Below are 16167 nucleotides of genomic sequence, written 5' to 3'. Positions count from 1 at the left end.
TCTCAAACTGATGCTGTAAGGAATCTGGGACCTTTGCTCTATGGCAGGGGTGTCCAAACTTTTTTCAAAGAGGGCCAGATTTGATGAAGCGAACATGCGTGAGGGACAACCATTTTGCCTGACATTCTATGAACCATTAAAAGTGTGTTTGTTCGAGCAACTAATACACGGCACAACAAGAATTCTCTTGCCTTTGTGGCTGTGTGTGGTGAAGAGATGAGCTCAGACGTGTTATTTGGATATACCGTATTTATTGGCGTATAACACTCACCTTCACTTTAAAAACTTCGATTTTAAATAAAGAACTGTGAATCAAAATAAGGGTCACTGCCCATCAATACAGCATCACAAGTGCCAGAATGGGAGCACCCCCGTTGCCCTGAATGGGAGCACCCCCGTTGCCCTGAATGGGAGCACCCCCGTTGCCCTGAATGGGAGCACCCCCGTTGCCCTGAATGGGAGCACCCCCGTTGCCCTGAATGGGAGCACCCCCGTTGCCCTGAATGGGAGCACCCCCGTTGCCCTGAATGGGAGCACCCCCGTTGCCCTGAATGGGAGCACCCCCGTTGCCCTGAATGGGAGCACCCCCGTTGCCCTGAATGGGAGCACCACCGTTGCCCTGAATGGGAGCACCACCGTTGCCCTGAATGGGAGCACCACCGTTGCCCTGAATGGGAGCACCACCGTTGCCCTGAATGGGAGCACCACCGTTGCCGCCTGATTCATTCATCTGCAGCATTGGAGGGGGCAGGACGAGCGCCGACAGACATACAGGAGAATTTCCTGTTTTATCGGCAGCCTCTTTAATCGAAAGTCCCGCCTCCTGTGATGGACAGAACAGTCGTCCAATGGCAGCACAGAAGACGGGACTTCCTTTTACACAGGTCACCATGTAAACAGGAAGTACTCCTGTATGCACAGCGCTCGTCCCGCCTCCAAGGCAGCCAGCATGTATTTCTTTTGTGGCCCCCGGCGCTTGGGAATTCGTTGCGGGCCGGACTTTGGACATGCCTGCCCTATCAGGAGTCGGGGCCAGTGGGATCTTTCCCACCTTGCACACAATTTTTGCTTGGTGTCCTTAGCAGAATGATGACCCACGTTAAGTGATAATGAAGGTCTTTGGCTGTTTTGGGGATTTTATTTTTTGGGGTTGTGTTTTTCGGCATATGTGGGGGTCCCACCTTTTTATTACTTCTGGGGATGTATTGTGTTCTGGTTGCTGGGCACTTTTTATAACTGTACTGCTATTTAATTATTCCCATTGCCTTCTTCAGCCGGGACCTTGATGATGCAGCACAAAAAGGAGTGCATCAAGCTTTCTTCTTACCATGATTTCTCTTTTTAGGGTAGTTGCAAGACTTCTCTTTCTTCCTTTGTGACATAGAGGGGTTTATTTTCTAAAGGCAAATCCACTTTGCACTGCAAGTGCACTTGGAAGTGCAGTCGCTGTAGTAGAGGGGGACATGCAAGGAAAATTAAAAACAGTATTTCTCTTTCGTTCATAGACGGACACAGCCTTCATTGACCTTAGGGTTATGCTTCTTCCTACCAGGAGATTTAGGCAGAATTCTACAGCACTTAAGGTGTTAAAAACTTTCCTTCATGCTGCTCCTCCCAGGGGGCGTGGCTCCCCCAGGCATAACCCACACCCTGCTTTAGCAGCCTCAGTTTGTTTTCTGCCTAACGACAGGAGGTCAAGGCTATCTCTGGAGTTCCTGGACTCTGGAGTTTTTTTCTGGCGATTTTTCTCGCTTTTTTTTTTATTTTGTTCCTGCATTTTTGAATCCTGCGATTCTTCTATCAACAGCCGACTGGGTGACAGGCTGGGTCCTCGACTCTTGTAGTCCCCCCATGTTCGGCCTTCGAGCGTGTGCCGGCCCTCAGCTCAGCTTTGGGACGTCCACGACAGGCCCCATTGCTCCAGGGGCGGCCGGGGAACTTCGGTTCTAGGGCACACATATGACCGGTCTCTATGGCCTTGTCACAGTGTGTCTGGCCGACAGCCATGCCGTTTACGGACGTTGGTTCTGTCTGGGATACCTCCAGTCAGGTAGTCGCAGGACAGGTAAGTAGTGGCCCCTTACTCAGGTAAGTGGTCTGGCTGGTGGTTTCCCTGGGGAGGTCGACTGAGGGTCCGCCCTGCTTTCCTCTCTCCCCTTCCTCTCCCTCCTTCCCCTGACTGGGTAGTGGCTGTGAAGGGGGGCCTCCTGGGTTTTCTTTGTTACCACCGGGGCCCGTGTGTTGTTAGGGGGACTGTGTTGTTACTCTGGGGGGTGCTGCTGTGTGCTGCTGTGTTCTATGAGGTAATTTTTACCTCAGACAGCGGCCGTCTTGGAAATCTCCTTGGTAACGCTGTGATTCTTTTCTGAGGTAACAGACAAAGCAGTCAGGGCTGCTGTGTTCTATGAGGTAATTTTTACCTCAGACAGCGGCCGTCTTGGAAATCTCCTTGGTAACGATGTGATTCTTCCCTGAGATGACTCGGCACAGCCTCTGGTCAGTTTTAGTGCTGTTACAGTTTTAGTGCTGTGAATCTTCCATGAGGTGAATACTCAGCACATCAGAGCACACCTGAGGTTTTTCAGCTCCCTCTGCAGCTGGGTGGGGTGGTGAATACCGGGGGCCCCCATGCTCTGCAATAGCAGCAAGGAGGTGACCAGTGGGGTTTTTTTGTCCTGCCTTGCAGGGTGGGTGACTCAGCGCTGACACTATGGAACTCAAGCTATGCCTGAGTTAACCCTTAACGCCCCTCCCCCTGCCACATCTGTTATGTTGGCTGTCCTGGGTTTCTTGCCAGGTTTGAAGCAGCTAGTGCCCGGATGGGGGGTAAAAAAGCGCCCCCTCCCTGAAGCCTGCTTCTGGGGATGACACAGAATCGCTGTTTTTTTCTGGTTCTGTTATGTCAGAGGCTGCGGGTTTTAACCCTTATGGATAGTGAGGATGACTCTGCTGCAGTCAGTTGCTGGCAAGAATTTGTTGGAGCTCTTGTTTCTGCGGTGCGTGAGGCTCTAAAAATTGAGGATGTGGCGGAAACACCTCCGTGTCAGTACCAGCAGACTACCACGCATCGCTGAAGTGTTTCCTTGTGTTCCTTATTTGGACTATATGTTATACAAGGAATGGGATGCACCGCAAAAAGTTTGTCAAAAAACTTTGCAACCCGTTACCCCCTTGAGGGGGGCTTTAAAAAAAAAAAAAAAAAAAAGTAGGTCTCTCCTCCGCCAGTGGACCCCCCTGTGTCCAGACTGCGCAAGGCCACCACATTGCCTGTGGAAGGGGCTCCTGCATTTCAGGATCCCGCTGATAGGAGAGTGGAGGCCGTGGCCCGCTCCCTATTCACGGTGGTGGGTTCGGCGGTGAGGCCGGCTCTGGCCGGGGCCCTGGCAGGCCCCGACTAAAAGGGCGAAGCTCCTGCTGCAGGAGCTGGAAGAAGGACCTCTAAGGTGGCCTTGGTGATCACCGTTAAGGGTGAACGGTCCTTTTGGGTCTTCCCTGACTGGCATCATTGAGGATGCCACAGGTGGTAAGCGCATGCTGTTCCCACGGTTTGGGAAGGGCTAGGGACCTCGCCCTGTGCAAGGACCCTCCTTGCCTACCTCCGAGCGTTTTTTCGCTCGCCCTGTGCGGTGGGGGTAGGTCTACATGGTGCTTGAATCCCCGCTGCGGGGTAGCAGCGCACCGGATACCGCATGCCTAACAAGTCTGCGGACATACCTGCTTCCGCCTGAAGGTCTGCTCCCGCCCGTGTCTCGGGTGGGAGACTGGCTTCGCATTGCGAAGTGTTTTCCTTGGGGTACAAGATTGAGTTTCTCTCTTGTCTGCCAAACAGGTTTTTTCCCTCCGGCTTCTGGCCTCCTCCGGTTCGCCGGTTGACTCCGTCAGGGGCTGTCCAGGATCTTCTGGTCAGGGGAGTGATTGTGCCAGTTCCCTCGTTGGAACGGTCTCGGGGTTTTACTCCATTCTGTTTGTGTCCCCATGGAGGATGGGGCCCGGTCGATCCTGGGCCTCAAGTCCCTCGTTTTGTTTTGTCAGGTTTTTCTGGCATCCTTGGATGTCATGAACGTGTACCTGCATATCCTCAAACCACCAGAGATTCTGTGCTTTGCGGTCGGGGGGGACCATTTTCAATGGTGTCCTTCCCATTCGGTGGGTTTTCGCCAAGGTGCTCGTACCGATACTGGCCCGGCTGTGACAGCGGGGGTTTGTTATCATGGGATGTCTGGACGACATTCTCCTACGAGCTTCTTCGAGCTCTGCATTGGTGGAGCCGTGTCTATCACGTGTCAGGCTCTCCGAGTGTTCGGCTGGTTTCTGGATTGTCCTGAAATCAGGGTTGATTCCGTCTCAGGGATACCTGAGACTGGTCCTGGATTCCTCCGGGGCGGGAGTGTTTTTCTCCTAGCGGAAAAACTTCAGACTCTGCTATCTGCTGTGCAGCAGTTGCCGACCCAGAAGCGGTCATCTCTGCGATTCTGCAGGAAGGTTCTGGGTCAGTTGGTAGCCTCTTTCGAGGCGGTTCCGTATGCCCAATTCCACGCCAGGGTACTACGGAGGGAACTGCTGTCACGATGGGACTAGCTTCCGTCATCTCTGGATTACCAGATTCAGTTGAGTCATCTGATTATGTCTCCCCTGGTATGGTGGCTGGCGTTTCCGGTGCTTCGGGCCGGAAAGTCATTTTTCTGCAGGCCACTGGACAGTGGTCACGACGGATGCCAGCCTCTCCGGTTGGGGAGGGGCGCTTGGGGCACCCAGTCAGCCCAGGGGCACTGGACTCAGGTGGAGTCCTGCCTACTGATCAACGTTCTGGAGCTCCGAGCAATCAAGCTTTGCCTTACCAGGTGGTCCCTGGATCTACAGGGCCGACCGGTCAGGATCCTGTCCGATAACACCACGTCCGTGGCGTAGGTTGATCATCAGGGAGGCACACGGAGTTCTGTTGCAGCGACGGAGGTCGCGCGCATCCTTTCGGTGGGCCGAAGGGTCCGTTCCGGCTCTATCGGCCGGGTACATTCCGGGAATACGGAATTGGCTAGCCGACTACCTAAGTCGCACTGCACTGGGCCAAGGAGAGTGGTCTCTCCACCCGCAGGTGTTTCGGGGTCTGTGCCGAAAGTGGGGCACTCCGGACGTGGACCTTCTAGCGTCCCGTCTCTATATCGGTAGGTGCCACGGTTCGTGGCCAGGTTTAAGGACCCGTGGGCGGACGCGTCAGGCGCGTTGGTGGCTCCTTGGGGTCGCTGTCGCCTACTTTACACCTTCCCTCCTCGGAAGCTTCTTCCTCGCCTGCTGCGCAGAGTAGAAGCTGTAGGGATTCTATCGGTCCTGATTGCCCCAGATTGGCCGCGTCGCTTCTGGTACGCGGACCAGGTGCGTCTGCTGGCAGACGCCCCCTAGCGTCTTCCCCTGGGAATTGATTTTCTGTTACAGGGTCCAATCTTCCACCCTGTTTCACAGCCACCGGCCTTAGCGGCGTGGCTGTTGAGAGCCAGGGGCTTAAGGACCGAGGCCTATTGGGCTCGGTGGTCTCTACCGTGCTGCCTGCACGGAGGTCTACCTCACGTAGGTTTTTTCCTCATACATGGAAGGCCTACTTCTCTGTGTGTGGGGAGATGAACTGGCACTCTCGTACATGCATTGTGTACAGGATTCTGCTGTCTTTGCAGCAGGGAGTGGTTCAGGCTCTCGCCTTACGTACGGTTAGGAGCCAGTTTTCTGTTCTGGCTGTTTTTTACTTGCAGCGACCCTTGGCATAGCACTCCTGGGTGCGTGCGTTGGGTCAGGGGGTCTGGCAGGTGGCCCCTCCGGTGCGCCCTCCATTACCCCCATGGGACTTGAATTTAGTCCTTTCAGTGCTTCAGGATGCTCCCTTTGAGGACATTCGGGAGGTTTTTTGTTTATTGTCACAAAAGGTGATTTTATTTCTGGTAGCAATTACCTCGATCAGACGGGTGTCTGTCTGTTCTGGTGGCCTTGTCTTGCAAGGCTCCCTGCTTGGTCATCCGTAAGGATGAGGTGGTGCTGCGGCCGCAGCCGTTTTTCTCCCTAAGGTCGTTTCGGCTTTTCACTTGGATGTGGACATTGTTCTTCCATCCTTGTGTCCTCAGCCGAAGAACCCGAAGGAGGCCACTTTACATTCTTTGGATGTGGTTCGGGCCCTTCGAGTTTACTTGTCGGCGACAGCTCCGTTCCGGATGTCGGACTCGCTGTTCGTGTCTGTGTCCGGTCCCAGTAAGGGCCTGGCAGTTTCGTCGGCCACCATTTCCAGGTGGATCCGACTGATTGTGCTTCAGGCCTATGCCCTGAAGGGCGGGCGCCCCCCTTTCGGGTCATGGCGCATTCGACCAGGGCGATCGGGGCCTCTTGGGCTTTCCGACACCAAGCCTCTGTGTTACTGGTGTGTAAGGCTGCGACCTGGTCGTCGGTCCACGCTTTTTCAAAGTTTTATATGGTGGATGTGATTGCATCTTCGGATGCCTCCATTGGCCGCAGGGTGTTACAGGCGGCAGTTTAAGGTTGGAGTTCCTCCGTTGAGTAACTCCGGTTTTTGTTTGGGGTGTAACCTGTTTTTGCTGTGTTATTTTTCCCACCCCTCGAATTTTTTTGACACTGCTTGGGGACGTCCCTAAGGTCAATGAAGGCTGTGTCCGTCTATGAACGAAAGAGAAAAAAGGATTTTTGTACTCACCGTAAAATCCATTTCTCTGAGTTCATAGACGGACACAGCACCCACCCCTCCTTTGTTTGTACTGCTTGTTACGAACTGAGGCTGCTAAAGCAGGGTGTGGGTTATGCCTGGGGGAGCCACGCCCCCTGGGAGGAGCAGCATGAAGGAAAGTTTTTAACACCTTAAGTGCTGTAGAATTCTGCCTAAATCTCCTGGTAGGAAGAAGCATAACCCTAAGGTCAATGAAGGCTGTGTCCGTCTATGAACTCAGAGAAATGGATTTTACGGTGAGTACAAAAATCCTTTTTTCTCTTCCGTTCATAGACGGACACAGCCTTCATTGACATTAGGGTTATGCTTCTTCCTACCAGGAGAGTTTAGGCAGAATTTAACAGCACTTAAAGTATTAAAACCCTTCCTTCGTGCCGCTCCTCCCAGGGGGCGTGGCTCCCCCAGGCATAACCCACACCCTGCTCTAGGAGCCTCAGTCTTTTTCTGCCTAACGACAAGAGAGGAGTCAGGCGCTTCTGGAGTCCCTGTACCCTGGAGTTTTTTTTCTTGCGATTTTTCTCGCTTTTATTATTTTCCTGCATTATTTAATCCTGTGATTCTTCTATCAACAGCCGACTGGGTGACAGGCTGGGTCCTCGACTCTTGTAGTCCCCCCATGTTCGGCCATCGAGCGTGTGCCGGCCCTTAGCTCAGCTTTGGGACGTCCACGACAGGCCCCGTTGCTCCAGGGGCAGCCGGGGAACTTCGGTTCTAGGGCACACATATGACCGGTCTCTATGGCTTTGTCACAGTGTGTCTGGCCTACAGCCATGCCGTTTACGGACATTGGTTCTGTCTGGGATACCTCCAGCCAGGTAGTCGCAGGACGGGTACTCAGGTAAGTGGTCTGGCTGGTGTTTTCCCTGGGGAGGTCGACTGAGGGTCCGCCCTGCTTTCCTCTCCCCTTCCTCCTTCCCTTGACTGGGTAGTGGCTGTGAAGGGGGGCCTCCTGGGTTTTATTTGTTACCACCGGGGCCCGTGTGTTGTTGGGGGACTGTGTTGTTACTCTGGGGGGTGCTGCTGTGTTCTATGAGGTAATTTTTACCTCAGACGGCGGCCATGTTGGAAATCTCCTTGGTAACGCTGTGATTCTTCCCTGAGGTGTCAGACACAGCACAGCCTCTGGTCTCTTGTAACAGTTTTAGTGCTGTGAAACGCTGTGATTCTTCCTTGAGGTGACAGGCACATCAGAGCACACCTCAGGTTTTCAGCTCTCTCTGCAGCTGGGTGGGGTGGTGAATACCAGGGGCCCCCATGCTCTGCAATAGCAGCAAGGAGGTGACCAGTGTTTTTTTTTTTTTTGTCCTGTCTTGCAGGGTGGGTGACTCAGCTCTGACACTATGGAACATGAGCCAGGTCTCCCTCTCAAGCTATGCCTGAGTTTCAAGCTATGCCTTAACGCCCCTGTCACGTCTGTTATGTTGGCTGTCCTGGGTTTCTTGCCAGGTTTGAAGCCGCTAGTGCCCGGATGGGGGGTAAAAAGCGCCTGCTTCTGGGGATGTCTGACACAGAATCGCTGTTTTTTCTGGTTCTGTTATGTCAGTGGCTGCGGGTTTAACCCTTATGGATAGTGAGGATGACTCTGCTGCAGTCAGTTGCTGGTAAGAATTTGTTGGAGCTCTTGTTTCTGCGGTGCGTGAGACTCTAAAAGTTGAGGATGTGGAGGAGACACCTCCGTGTCAGTACCAGCAGACTACCACGCATCGCTGAAGTGTTTCCTTGTGTTCCTTATTTGGACTATATGTTATACAAGGAATGGGATGCACCGCAAAAAGTTTGTCAAAAAAACTTTGCAACCCATTACCCCCTTGAGGGGGGCTTTAAAAAAAAAAAGTAGGTCTCTCCTCCGCCAGTGGACCCCCCTGTGTCCAGACTGCGCAAGGCCACCACGTTGCCTGTGGAAGGGGCTCCATTTCAGGATCCCGCTGATAGGAGAGTGGAGGCCGTGGCCCGCTCCCTATTCACGGTGGTTGGTTCGGCGGTGAGGCCGGCTCTGGCCGGGGCCCTGGTCAGGCCCCGACTAAAAGGGCGAAGCTCCTGCTGCAGAAGCTGGAAGAAGGGGCTTCCGAATCCTCTAGGGACCTGGCTGAACAATTGGTTCAGGGTCAGAAATTTCTCTGCGAGGCGGCCATGGATACGATCCGGGGCTTCCGTCTATGCAGTGGTTCTGCGCCGCCTTGTGTGGCTGAAGAGCTGGTCTGCGGACGAGTCCTCTAAGGTGGCCTTGGTGATGGCCGTTCAGGGGGGAACGGTCCTTTTGGGACTTCCCTGAATGGCATCATTGAGGATGCCACGGGTGGTAAGCGCATGCTGTTCCCACAGTCTGGGAAGGGCTAGGGACCTCGCCCTGTGCAAGGACCCTCCTTTCCTACCTCCGAGCGTTTTTTCGCCCGCCCTGTGCGGTGGGGGTAGGTCTACATGGTGCTTGAATCCCCGCTGCGGGGTAGCAGCGCACCTGATACCGCATGCCTAACAAGTCTGGGGACATACCTGCTTCCGCCTGAAGGTCTGCTCCCGCCCGTGTCTCGGGTGGGAGACTGGCTTCGCATTGCGAAGTGTTTTCCTTGGGGTATAAGATTGAGTTTCTCTTGTCTGCCAAACAGGTTTTTTGCCTCTGGCCTCCTTTGGTTCGCCGGTTGGCTCTGTCAGGGGCTGTCCAGGATCTTCTGGTCAGGAGAGTGATTGTGCCAGTTCCCTCGTTGGAACGGTCTCTGGGTTTTACTCCATTCTGTTTGTGTCCCCACGGAGAATGGGGCCCGGTCAATCCTGGGCCTCAAGTCCCTCGTTTGTTTTGTCAAGGTGCAAACGTTTAGGTGGTGTCGCTTCGCTTGGTAATAGCGGCACTCCATCAGGGGGATTTTCTGGCATCCTTGGATGTCATGAACGTGTACCTGCATATCCTCAAACCACCGGAGATTCTGTGCTTTGAGGTCGGGGGGGACCATTTTCAATTGGTGTCCTTCCCATTCGGCGGGTTTTTGCCAAGGTGCTCGTCCCGATACTGGCCCGGCTGTAACAGCGGGGGTTTGTTATCATGGGATGTCTGGACGACATTCTCCTACAAGCTTCTTCGAGCTCTGCATTGGTGGAGCCGTGTCTATCACGTGTCAGGCTTTCCGAGTGTTCGGCTGGTTTCTGGATTGTCCTGAAATCAGGGTTGATTCCGTCTCGGGGACTGGAATACCTGGGACTAGTCCTGGATTCCGCCGGGGCGGGAGTGTTTTTCTCCTATCTGCTGTGCAGCAGTTGCCGACCCAGAAGCGGTCATCTCTGCGATTCTGCAGGAAGGTTCTGGGTCAGTTGGTAGCCTCTTTCGAGGCGGTTCCGTATGCCCAATTCCACGCCAGGGTACTACGGAGGGAACTGCTGTCACGATGGGACTAGCTTCCGTCATCTCTGGATTACCAGATTCAATTGAGTCATCTGATCATGTCTCCCCTGGTGTGGTGGCTGGCGTTTTCGGTGCTTCGGGCCGGAAAGTCATTTTCTGCAGGCCACTGGACAGTGGTCATGACGGATGCCAGCCTCTCCGGTTGGGGAGGGGCGCTTGGGGCACCCAGTCAGCCCAGGGGCACTGGACTCATGTGGAGTCCTGCCTACTGATCAACGTTCTGGAGCTCCGAGCAATCAAGCTTTGCCTTGCCAGGTGGTCCCTGGATCTACAGGGCCGACCGGTCAGGATCCTGTCCGATAACACCACGGCCGTGGCATAGGTTGATCATCAGGGAGGCACACTGAGTTCTGTTGCAGCGACGGGGGTCGCGCACATCCTTTCAGTGGGCCGAAGGGTCTGTTTCGGCTCTATCGGCCGGGTACATTCCGGGAATACGCAATTGGCTAGCCGACTACCTAAGTCGCACTGCACTGGGCCAAGGAGAGTGGTCTCTCCACCCGCAGGTGTTTCGGGGTCTGTGCCGAAAGTGGGGCACTCCGGACGTGGACCTTCTAGCGTCCCGTCTCTATCGGTAGGTGCCACGGTTCGTGGCCAGGTTTAAGGACCCGTGGGCGGACGCGTCAGGCGCTTTGGTGGCTCCTTGGGGTCACTGTCGCCTACTTTACACCTTCCCTCCTCGGAAGCTTCTTCCTCGTCTGCTGCGCAGAGTGGAAGCTGTAGGGATTCCATCAGTCCTGATTGGCCGCGTCGCTTCTGGTACGCGGAACTGATGCGTCTTGTGGCAGACGCCTCCTAGCGTCTTCCCCTGGAAATTGATTTTCTGTTACAGGGTCCGATCTTCCACCCTGTTTCACAGCCACCGGCCTTAGCGGCGTGGCTGTTGAGAGCCAGGGGCTTAAGGACCAAGGCCTATTGGGCTCGGTGGTCTCTACCGTGCTGCCTGCACAAGTCTACCTCACGTAGGTTTTTTTTTCCCTCATACATGGAAGGCCTACTTCTCTGTGTGTGGCACTCTCGTACATGCGTTGTGTTCAGGATTCTGCTGTCTTTGCAGCAGGGAGTGGTTCAGGCTCTCGCCTTACGTACGGTTAGGAGCCAGATTTCTGCTCTGGCTGTTTTTACTTGCAGCGACCCTTGGCATCGCACTCCTGGGTGCGTACGTTGGGTCAGGGGGTCTGGCAGGTGGCCCCTCCGGTGCACCCTCCATTTCACTTGGATGTGGACATTGTTCTTCCATCCTTGCGTCCTCGGCCGAAATGCCAAGAGGAGGCCACTTTTCATCCTCTGGATGTGGTTCGGGCCCTACGAGTGTACTTATATGTTACGGTTCCGTTCCGGAAGTCGGGCTCACTGTTCGTGTCGGTGGCTGGCCCTACAAGAGGGCCTGGCAGTCTCGTCGACCACCGTTCCTAGGTGGTTCCGACGGATTGTGCTTCAGGCCTATGCCCTGAAGGGGCGTGCGCCCCCTTTCGGGTTAATGGCGCATTTGACCAGGACGATCGGGGCCTCTTGGGCTTTCCGGCATCATGCCTCTGTGTTACAGCGGTGTTAGGATGCATCCTGGTCGTCAATCCACGCTGTTTTTTGATGCCTTCCTCAGCCGCAGGTGTTACAGGCGGCAGTTTATGTTTGGAGTTTCTCTGTTGAGCAACTCCGGTTTTTGTTTGGGGTGTAACCTGGTTTGCTGTGTTACTTTCCCACCCCTCAAATTTTTTGACACTGCTTGGGGACGTCCCTAATGTCAATGAAGGCTGTGTCCGTCTATGAACGGAAGAGAAAATAGGATTTTTGTACTCACCGTAAAATCCATTTCTCTGAGTTCATAGACGGACACAGCACCCACCCCTCCTTTGTTTGTACTGCTTGTTACGGACTGAGGCTCCTAGAGCAGGGTGTGGGTTATGCCTGGGGGAGCCACGCCCCCTGGGAGGAGCGGCGCGAAGGAAAGGTTTTAGCACTTTAAGTGCTGTTAAATTCTGCCTTAACTCTCCTGGTAGGAAGAAGCATAACGCTAATGTCAATGAAGGCTGTGTCCGTCTATGAACTCAGAGAAATGGATTTTACGGTGAGTACAAAAATCCTATTTTTTGCTTGTACATGATATTGGATGGTAAAACCAGCAGAGCTTCCCCCCTCATTTCAGAGCCCTCCCCCCCTCATTTCAGAGCCCTCCCCCCCTCATTTCAGAGCCCTCCCCCCCCTCTCATTTCAGAGCCCTCCCCTCTCATTTCAGAGCCCTCCCCCTCGGATCTAAAGCGACTGCACTTGCAGTGCAAAGTGGATTTGCCTTTAGTAAATCGACTCCAGAGTGCCGCAGCAGACACTGTCACAGGGCTATGGTGACCGTGGTCACTTGGCTATCTTCTGTATTCCCTCTGGTGCATTTCAAGCTCAGCTGGTCATACGTACATCAGAAGCATTGTGGAGTAAAGAAGTGATGTCTGAATCCCCGCACTCCAATAAAATTGCCTTTATTTGAATCCAAAAAAGCATACTAAACGACAGTCCATACGGCAAGTGAAGGGAATAAGGTACACCAGGCAATTCGGCTATATCGGGAGCAGTGGGGTAGCTCTTGTTCCTTAACCACTTCAGCCCCGGAAGTATTTACCCCCCTCCTGACCAAAGCACTTTTTGCGATTTGGCACCGCATTACTGAGGATTGTGCGACGTTGTACCCAAACAAAATTGATGTGTTTTTTTTTTTCCACAAATAGAGCTTTCTTTTGTGGTATTTGATCACCTCCTGTGTTTTTTTTTTTTTTGCGCTAAAAACAAAAAAGAGAACATTTTGAAAAAAAAGCTATTTTTTACTTTTTGCTATATCCCCCAAAAATCTAAAAAAAAACGATTATTTTCCGTTTAGGTCGATATGTATTCTTCTACATATTTTTGGAAAACAAAAATACTAAGCTTGCAAGTAAATGTTTTGTGCCTCTTCTGCACATCCAAGTTTCCTTTGCCTGCGACATCGGCACCTATTGACTTCCCAGTTTTGTCTTTTGAGTGCTCATTCCTTCTTCCTTTCTAAAAGCAGAGGTGTGACTCTGATGGAGCAAATTGTTCCTCCCATTGATCCCAAGGACTTGAAATATCCTCTGCCACCTTCCACAGCAGAATCTTGATGCCGAGGTGCCCAATGTTTCTGATCCTTTGAGGATTCTCCAGAGGATTTGTTAGTCCCTTTCTTACCGAGAGAAGCAGATTATTTCAAATGATAAACAGTCAACTGTTGTCTTACATCAACAGAAAGAAACAATTTCCTTTCTTGTTCATTTGTTCCTATTAAAAGTTTTGTCAATGTAATGAGAAAAAGTGTGGAAACCACTCCGTAGCAATGCGTTACAGAATGAAATACAAGGATTGATACCGTGTTTTCCAAAAAATAAACCCGGGTCTTATTAATTTTGGCAACCAAAAACACAGTAGGGCTTATTTTCAGGGTAGGGCTTACTATTTTGTGGTCTTCTCTACCCCTCTCTGCCTGACAGGTATCCCCTGTGTAAAGTAAAATGTATTGTGTCAGGTACCTTATAGTGCTGCTCCTGGCTTCCATAGCCTGCCTGAGCTCTCTTCCACAAGCCAAACTTTACAGATGGAGGGGGGCTGACATCCCCCACTGACAGGAGAAGGAGATCTGAGTGCCGCTCTGGGCTTCCGTAGCCCGTTTGAGCTCTCTTCGCCAAGCATTGCAGAGGAAGGGGGGCGGATATGCACCACTGACAGGCAGGAGGAGGAGATCTGAGTGCCGCTCTGGGCTTCCATAGCCTGCCTGAGCTGTCTTCCACAAGCCGAGCATTGCAGAGGGAGGGGGGGTCGAGAACCCCTGCTGACAGAGAGCAGGAGACAACCACTTGAATCTAGGTCTTATTTCTCTTTCGTTCATAGACGGACACAGCCTTCATTGACCTTAGGGTTATGCTTCTTCCTACCAGGAGATTTAGGCAGAATTCTACAGCACTTAAGGTGTTAAAAACTTTCCTTCATGCTGCTCCTCCCAGGGGGCGTGGCTCCCCCAGGCATAACCCACACCCTGCTTTAGCAGCCTCAGTTTGTTTTCTGCCTAACGACAGGAGGTCAAGGCTATCTCTGGAGTTCCTGGACTCTGGAGTTTTTTTCTGGCGATTTTTCTCGCTTTTTTTTATTATTTTGTTCCTGCATTTTTGAATCCTGCGATTCTTCTATCAACAGCCGACTGGGTGACAGGCTGGGTCCTCGACTCTTGTAGTCCCCCCATGTTCGGCCTTCGAGCGTGTGCCGGCCCTCAGCTCAGCTTTGGGACGTCCACGACAGGCCCCATTGCTCCAGGGGCAGCCGGGGAACTTTGGTTCTAGGGCACACATATGACCGGTCTCTATGGCTTTGTCACAGTGTGTCTGGCCGACAGCCATGCCGTTTACGGACGTTGGTTCTGTCTGGGATACCTCCAGCCGGGTAGTCGCAGGACAGGTAAGTAGTGGCCCCTTACTCAGGTAAGTGGTCTGGCTGGTGGTTTCCCTGGGGAGGTCGACTGAGGGTCCGCCCTGCTTTCCTCTCTCCCCTTCCTCTCCCTCCTTCCCCTGACTGGGTAGTGGCTGTGAAGGGGGGCCTCCTGGGTTTTCTTTGTTACCACCGGGGCCCGTGTGTTGTTAGGGGGACTGTGTTGTTACTCTGGGGGGTGCTGCTGTGTGCTGCTGTGTTCTATGAGGTAATTTTTACCTCAGACAGCGGCCGTCTTGGAAATCTCCTTGGTAACGCTGTGATTCTTTTCTGAGGTAACAGACAAAGCAGTCAGGGCTGCTGTGTTCTATGAGGTAATTTTTACCTCAGACAGCGGCCGTCTTGGAAATCTCCTTGGTAACGCTGTGATTCTTTTCTGAGGTAACAGACAAAGCAGTCAGTGCTGCTGTGTTCTATGAGGTAATTTTTACCTCAGACAGCGGCCGTCTTGGAAATCTCCTTGGTAACGCTGTGATTCTTTTCTGAGGTAACAAAGCAGTCAGTGCTGCTGTGTTCTATGAGGTAATTTTTACCTCAGACAGCGGCCATCTTGGAAATCTCCTTGGTAACGATGTGATTCTTCCCTGAGATGACTCGGCACAGCCTCTGGTCAGTTTTAGTGCTGTTACAGTTTTAGTGCTGTGAATCTTCCATGAGGTGAATACACATCACAGTCAGCACATCAGAGCACACCTGAGGTTTTTTCAGCTCCCTCTGCAGCTGGGTGGGGTGGTGAATACCGGGGGCCCCCATGCTCTGCAATAGCAGCAAGGAGGTGACCAGTGGGGTTTTTTTTTGTCCTGCCTTGCAGGGTGGGTGACTCAGCGCTGACACTATGGAACTCAAGCTATGCCTGAGTTAACCCTTAACGCCCCTCCCCCTGCCACATCTGTTATGTTGGCTGTCCTGGGTTTCTTGCCAGGTTTGAAGCAGCTAGTGCCCGGATGGGGGGTAAAAAAGCGCCCCCTCCCTGAAGCCTGCTTCTGGGGATGACACAGAATCGCTGTTTTTTTCTGGTTCTGTTATGTCAGAGGCTGCGGGTTTTAACCCTTATGGATAGTGAGGATGACTCTGCTGCAGTCAGTTGCTGGCAAGAATTTGTTGGAGCTCTTGTTTCTGCGGTGCGTGAGGCTCTAAAAATTGAGGATGTGGCGGAGACACCTCCGTGTCAGTACCAGCAGACTACCACGCATCGCTGAAGTGTTTCCTTGTGTTCCTTATTTGGACTATATGTTATACAAGGAATGGGATGCACCGCAAAAAGTTTGTCAAAAAACTTTGCAACCCGTTACCCCCTTGAGGGGGGCTTTTAAAAAAAAAAAAAAAGTAGGTCTCTCCTCCGCCAGTGGACCCCCCTGTGTCCAGACTGCGCAAGGCCACCACATTGCCTGTGGAAGGGGCTCCTGCATTTCAGGATCCCGCTGATAGGAGAGTGGAGGCCGTGGCCCGCTCCCTATTCACGGTGGTGGGTTCGGCGGTGAGGCCGGCTCTGGCCGGGGCCCTGGCAGGCCCCGACTAAAAGGGCGAAGCTCCTGCTGCAGGAGCTGGAAGAAGGACCTCTAAGGTGGCCTTGGTG

The sequence above is a fragment of the Rana temporaria genome, chromosome 1, assembly GCF_905171775.1.
Source record: "Rana temporaria chromosome 1, aRanTem1.1, whole genome shotgun sequence".
NCBI lineage: Eukaryota > Metazoa > Chordata > Amphibia > Anura > Ranidae > Rana > Rana temporaria.
Note: the sequence above shows the minus strand (reverse complement) of the source record.